Source organism: Dasypus novemcinctus, chromosome 1, assembly GCF_030445035.2.
Source record: "Dasypus novemcinctus isolate mDasNov1 chromosome 1, mDasNov1.1.hap2, whole genome shotgun sequence".
Classification (NCBI taxonomy): Eukaryota; Metazoa; Chordata; class Mammalia; order Cingulata; family Dasypodidae; genus Dasypus; species Dasypus novemcinctus.
The window spans coordinates 173,057,511-173,064,390 of record NC_080673.1 but is presented as its reverse complement, the minus strand read 5'-3'; the positions used below and the strand labels follow the sequence as shown (position 1 = coordinate 173,064,390).

Here is a 6,880-nt window from a genome sequence, read left to right as displayed (position 1 = left end):
TAATTGTTTGGATAAGGTGGGAGATAGGGGTCCTCTTTTCCTTCTTTTGGCTATGGCTATCTAATTCTTTCAGCACCATTTGTTGAATGGACTATTCTGCCTGAGTTGTGTTGATTTGACAGGCTAGTCAAAAATCACCTGACCGTACATGTGATGGTCTGTTTCTGAACCATAAATTTGGTTCCATTGGTCTATGTGTCTGTCTTTATGCCAGTGCTATTCTGTTTTTTTTACCACTATAGCTAGGTAATATGATTTAAAGTCTGGAGATGAGGTGTTTTTTTTTTCCTTTTTATGATAGATCTGGCTATTCAGGTCCCCTTACCCTTACAAATAAATTTGATGATTGTGTTTTCAATTTTTTTAAATGCTGGTGGAATATTTTTATCATAATTGCTTTGAGTCTGTATATCAATTTGAACAGAATTGACATCCTAATGATATTTAATCTTCCAATACATGAGCATGGAATATTCTTCCAGTTATTTTTAGGCCTTTTTTTGATTTAACATTGAGTTACAGTTTTCTGAATACAAGTGTTTTACATCATTGGTTAAGTTTGTTCCTACCTACTTGAGTTTTAGCTGTCATATTTTATGTTCACCACTGTTTTGACACTTTTAGTTACTTTTGTTGATATAATCTTCATTTCTAGACTCTCTTCCAGGTCTCTCTTTTTTTTTCTTCAAGCTCTAGTATACCCTTTAGTATTTCCTGAAAATCTGGTCTCTTGCTTAGAAATTCTCTCAGTTTCTGCTTATCTGTGAATATTCTAATTTTGCCCTCATTTTTGAAATACAGTTTTCTGATATAAGATTCTTGGCTAGAAGTTTTTCTCTTGTAGTATCTTAAATATATCAGACCACTGTTCTGGCCTCCATTGTTTCTGGTGAGAAATCAGGACTTAATCTTATTGGGTCTCCTGTATATGCTATGCATTGCTTTACTCTTGCTGTTCTCAGAATTCTCTCTTTGTCTTTGCCATTTGACATTTTGATGAACATGTGTCTTGGAGTTGGTCTATTTGGATATTTTTGGATGGTAATACACTGTGCTTCTAGGACATGGATATCTATGTCCTGCAATAGAGCTGGGAAATTTTCTACCATTATTTCTTCAAATATTCCTTCTATTCCTTTTCCCTTCTCTTCTCCTTTTGGAACACTCATGACATGTATGTTTGCATGCCTTTTCCTGTCATTTAGTTCCCTGAGACCTTGTTCAAAATTTTTCCATTCTTTTCTTCATCTGTTCTTTTGTATGTTCACTTTCAGAGGCCATTTCTTCAAGCTCATCAATCCTTTTTTCTGCCTCCTCAAATCTGCTATTATATGATTCCAATTTTTTAAAAAATCATTTATTGCACCTTTCATTCCCATAAGATCTGCTATTTTTCTATGTATGCTTTCAAATTCTTTGTGCTTATCCAGTGTCATTTTTTACCCTCCCCCCATGCAGCTTACTTGCTGTCTGCTCTTTGTTTCCATTTGCTGTGCATTCTTCTGTTTGTCTGTATTTATTTTTTATTTATTCCCCCTCCACTTGTGGCTTGCATGTTGTTTTGCTCTCTCTGTCCATTCACTGTGGAGTATTCTGTGTTGTTACTTGTCTCCCTTTTTTGTTGTGTCATCTTGCTGAGTAGGCTCTCCACAGCACTTGTGGGCTGGTGGCTCTCTGCAGCATGCACAAGGAGGCCCCAGGACATGAACCCAGGGCCTCCCAATTGGTAGATGGGAACCCAAATGATTGAGCCACAGCCACTTTCCACCAGTGTATTTTTAATATCCTTAATCTCTTCAGCCATCTCATTGAATTTAGTAAGGAGATTTGTTTGAACATCTCTGATTAGTTGTCTCAACTCTTTCATGTCATCTGTTTCTTGGTGTGGATTGCAATTTTTTGTTGGTGTCTTGGCATCTGGCTTACTAGGGTATTCTGGGTGCAGTTTTTTCATTAGTTTAGGGCTTCCTGCCCTTTCTCCCTTGCTGGTTGGGCAGTAGGAGCCAAGGTTGTAATTGGTACCATAAGCTGTGGAGGCTCAAGCTGCCCTCATTACTCCACGGAACAATGAAGCTTCTCCCAACTCTATTCTTTTTCAGGGGTAGGGACAGAGTCACAGCTGTGTGGAATAACCAAGTCATGCAACACCAGACTGTAGTTGCTCAAAGAGACTGATGAAGCTTCATGCCCCTTTTTCCCCTGCCTGGGGCAAGGTGTGGGCAGCAATCTAATCAGTGTGGTTCAAAGATGACCACAGTTGACCTGATAGAATTCTGATTTTCAGTCTGTGCCAGCCAAAGGTACCTGCAGTTACCACAATAGGTTGGTGCAGGGACTGCCAGCCTCCTCTCTGCCAGAGGTGGGGCTGAAGCCTAAGCTAGGGCTGCACACCAATCTGGGTGAAAGACACCAGTTCCTCCCATCACTGTCATTTTTGGTCTTGGCTTCCCCTCAGGCTGGGGGTGGAATCAAGATGGTGGCAACTGGCCTTTTTCCAACTTGGGCAGTTTCACACCCCAGCTGTTCCCAGGGTTATATCTTAGCCTCTGAGTGTACCAATCAGTAGCCAAAATCAGCAGCCAATCATCTCCTTCTCCCTTGTTTTTGGGAAATGGAGCTTCCAATTCCAGCCACAGAATAGCTCCTGGGGCGGCTCATGCTGCCAGAGTAGGATAATCACCAGCCTCTGTGGCTTCACTGGTAATTTCCCCAAGAGGCTGTCACAGGTCCCCGCACCTTCCTCCCTGCCAGAGGTGGCACTGGGGCCTAGGCTAGAGCTGCAATCTGATCTGGATGGAAAGAAGCCAGTCCCCACCAGCACTGGGATTTTCAGTCTGTCCCCTTCCCCTTGTGCTAGGTATGGAGTTAAGATGGTGACTCTGGCCTCTTTCTGATTTGGACAGGCTCAAACTTTAGCTGTTCTCATGATTATACTTTAACCCACTGAATTTACTCATTAGTAGATGAAGTTGGTGCCCAACCATCTCTTCCTCCCCCATTTTTGGGACGTGGAACTTTCAATTCCAGCTGTGGAATAGCTCCTAAGGTGGCTTGGGCCTCCAGTGGAGGATGGACACTTGCCTCTGGAGCTTGGAGAGCTCTACTTATGAGTCTTCTTTGCAGATGGGCAGTTTCCTCCTTCCATTCCTTCATGGATGTGCCAGGATGCTCTTCTGGCCTCCTGGACCCCACAAACAGGTCTTCAGCTAGGTCCAGATAAGTATGGATATTTACTAACTGCCTTGTAGAAGGAGCTGACTCTAGGAGCTCCTTACTCTGCCACCATCTTGCTGGTTGTCTCAGTCCCTTACCTTTTGTTCATCTGGTGCTGTCATAATCACACCCTCATTTTTGAAAGAGAGTCTTGGTGAACATTAAATTCTTGGCTGGCAATTGTTTTCTTTCAGCACATTAAATGTCATACCATTGCCTTCTTGCCTCCATTGTTTCTGATGAGCAATCAGTATTTAATCTTATTAGGACTTTTTTTCCTTTTCTCTTGCAGCTTGTGAACTCCCCTTTTGTTTGACAGTTGACAGTTTGGCTTTTATGGGTCTGGTCATAGTTTTCTTTCAGTTTATCCTGTTTGGGGGTTAAGGCAGTTTGATATTATTTATGACTACTGAAAAAGAGAGAGATTATGTTTGTAAACTGCCCTGATCCTCCGGGTATGATACCCTTTGAACACATTAGATTCTGCTGGCTTGTCTTGATTAAAGTACCTTTTAAGATTAGGGCTTTGCTTTGATCATGTCAGAAGGGCATGATTCAGATTGAGTCCCCACCCCTTAGTGGACTGTTATAAACTGATACTCACACAGAAGAAGACACTGAAGAGAGACAGCTCTACTGATGCCAGAGGAGAGAAGGCTCAAACATTTTAAGCCATTTACCTGATAGTTTGCAGCTGAACAGAACAGAGCAACTAAGCAGCTGAACAGGCCTGGAAAGAAATGAACCCTATGCCAAACTGATAAGGAAGCCCTGAAAAATAAGCCCCACACCAGCTTACAGCTGAGATCAGAAGAATCGGGGCCCACAGAGCCCTAAGAGGCAGACATTGCCCACCATCTTGCTTCAACATGGGGTAGCTGACTTGTGAGAAAGCAGCCTTGGGTGGGACTGTTTAGGGCCATGTAACTATGAACTTTTACCCTAAATAAATAGCTTTTATAAAAGCCAGCAGATTTCTGGTACTTTGTATCAGCACCCCTTTGCCTTACTAATACAAGGTTCCTTAGGTTTCTTGAGTATATAGTCATGTCTTTTGTTAAATCTGAGAACTTTTCTGCCATCATTCCTTTGAATATTCCTCTGCCCTTTTCTGTCTTTCTTCTCCTTCTTGGACTCCCATAATGCATATTTTCATATGCTTGACTGTACCCCATAGATCTTTTAAGGTTTGTTAACTTAAAAAAATTTGCTCTTTATTGTGTTTTATGAAGTATCTATGCAATGCAAATATATACTGTACTAAAATACATATATTTCAAAATACAGTGTGTGGTATAGCCCACTGTCTCTGCAGAAGCTTCATGAGTAACTGTGCCTTTATACTTTACAATTCATTGTTGGCTGCTGTTAAAAGTATGATAATAGATGAAGGGGAGAAAAAAACTAAATATGAATACACTTTTCCAAACACATATAAACACAGTTTACAGTGGAACAGACCCTAATGGAAACAAATAAATACATGTACAAAATGTACAGTCTGCAATAAAAAGCCTAAGGCACATAAAATATGTATTTTAACTTTAAAAATAACTTATTTACAGTAATACTTTGCTTATGTCTTACCACCATGTAGCTGACAGTCAGGAGTTTGCAATATAGGTATAATATAGAGGAATATATAAGAGCTACAAGAAAATCCTCCAAACCATAAAGTTGCTCAAATGTGAAAACCGAGAACAGTTTTAACACTGGAGAATTTGCTACAATAAGCCCAGACAGTATAATATAGAAAACAGTCTAGAAAAAATGCTTAGATGTTAAAAATTTTTGACTTGCTCTTGCTCAGAAAATGTTGGAGTGTTATAAAGTTCCTTAACGAGACTCCACCAAACATTCATAACTAGTGTCAATCATAGCCAAGACAGATTCTGAAGTGTCTACAAACGAAAATGGGAGCTGAACATCAGTAATACCTGCTGATTCTGAGCTCAGATTGAGTCATTTCTTCTTGCTGGGACAAGTTTTGTTGTTTTTTGTTTGTTTGTTTCCCTTTCTTTCCCATTTTAAACTGTTTTAACAAACAGGATATAACAAGTAAAACAAAAAATTCTTGTAGGAACATTGTTCAAGAAAACACATTGCACAATTGCAAATACTGACAGTGACGCCCTTCTCTTAAGACTGTGGTTAGTTTTGGTTTTCAGCACATTTTACCCCAGAGGAAAAGGGTTGGCGTCCTGATACTTATTTTTATCCATGATGTTCAGCACTTCATCCAAAAGTGAGGACCCTAAATCCAGCTGTAGTGAAAAGAGGAAAGCCGTAAAATAGAAGAGGGATTCCTCTTGTTTTTTTCCATGATGAGTACGCACGGTCAGCATGGTCCAACATATCCTCTGCCGGCCAGTCGGGGTACTGTTCAGAGAAGCTGGGAGAGTGGCTATCCCTGACCTGACTGAATTGAGACAGGGAACTGCTAAAATTCCATGAGGTGTCCCCCTGGTGGACTGTCCCTTTCTCCAACGGCTACTTTTTCTCTTGAGCTTTTTCCTCCATGATGGGCTCATAGCTAAGCCTGGGCATCTTTGCTGGCCCGAAGGACTCTTGTTTGGAATTAAACGTCACTGGTGACAATAAGGGCAACATGAGTGCTTGGGATCTTCCAATGATGGTGGTATTGGGGGAGGGCAGGAATGTGATGTTTCTGAGCACTGCAGAGGGCATTTCCATGAACATCCAGTCGGAGGTGCTATTGGCGCAGAACAATTCATTACACCCAGGGAATTGGCCCAGGCATGCTTTCTCTTGGTTTCCAGCTCTTTGTTCCCTTGAAGAAAGAAATATACCTAGAAATATCATGCTGACATCCTTCCCAGTGAGCATGGTGTGGTAAAAGTCTTCAAGGGGAGGAGTAATCATATCAGGAGCCAACATACCTCAGCTTAAATTTCTTTCTTGTTATTGGCAAATTTCAAGTAATTGCTGTCTTGGCTGGCATTTTGGAATTTAAGACAGTCTATTTTACAAAAGAGAAAAAGGGCCACTTTTTTCAGATGTTATACATTTCTGAAAAATCCTTTTTGATATGAATCGTCGAATCATTTTTCTCAAGTAGCTTAAACTGAACAGAGATGGATCCTAAAATACCCTCCTGAGGTCCCCGCCACGTCGGGCTTTCGGGTCAGCAGGTTGGACCATCCGGTCTCCAGCTACAGCATGGAGAAACCAGCAGCCACCGCTGTCCCCGGGGCCTGGACGCTGACACCAACGCCGTCAACCACCACAGGCTGTCAGCGTAGATCGAGCTGGGTCCCCAGGAGCAGCACCTCCTCACAGGACTATCCGCGCCCTGAAACTGAGAGAGCGCCTGCGACTGTGGACCGTGTCTCCAGGCTTGCTCTGGGACACCATGGCCATTGCCATGAGCAAAAGTGGACTGAAACTCTGTTCACTATTTTTAAAATACGTTTTTCTTTCTGCTCCCCAATCTGAGTCATTTCAATGGTTTCCAAACTCACCGATTCTTGTTCTGCCTCCTGCAATCTGATGTTGAAATCTAGGGAGTTTTTCTTTTCAGTTATTTTGTTCTTCAACCCCTGTACTTCTCTTGGATTCCTTTTTAAAATTTCTATTCCTTTATTGAGATTCCTATGTTTCCTGATATCCCTTATTTCTTTTTCTGGGTTGTCTTTATCTCCTTGAG

The 6,880-nt window shown here is 41.5% G+C and overlaps 1 pseudogene; it reads right to left on the bottom strand.

Moving 5' to 3' along the window:
* Positions 1-5,387: 5,387 nt before the first annotated feature.
* On the bottom strand, positions 5,388-6,594 carry LOC101444742 (cdc42 effector protein 3-like; annotated as a pseudogene).
* Positions 6,595-6,880: the final 286 nt, after the last annotated feature.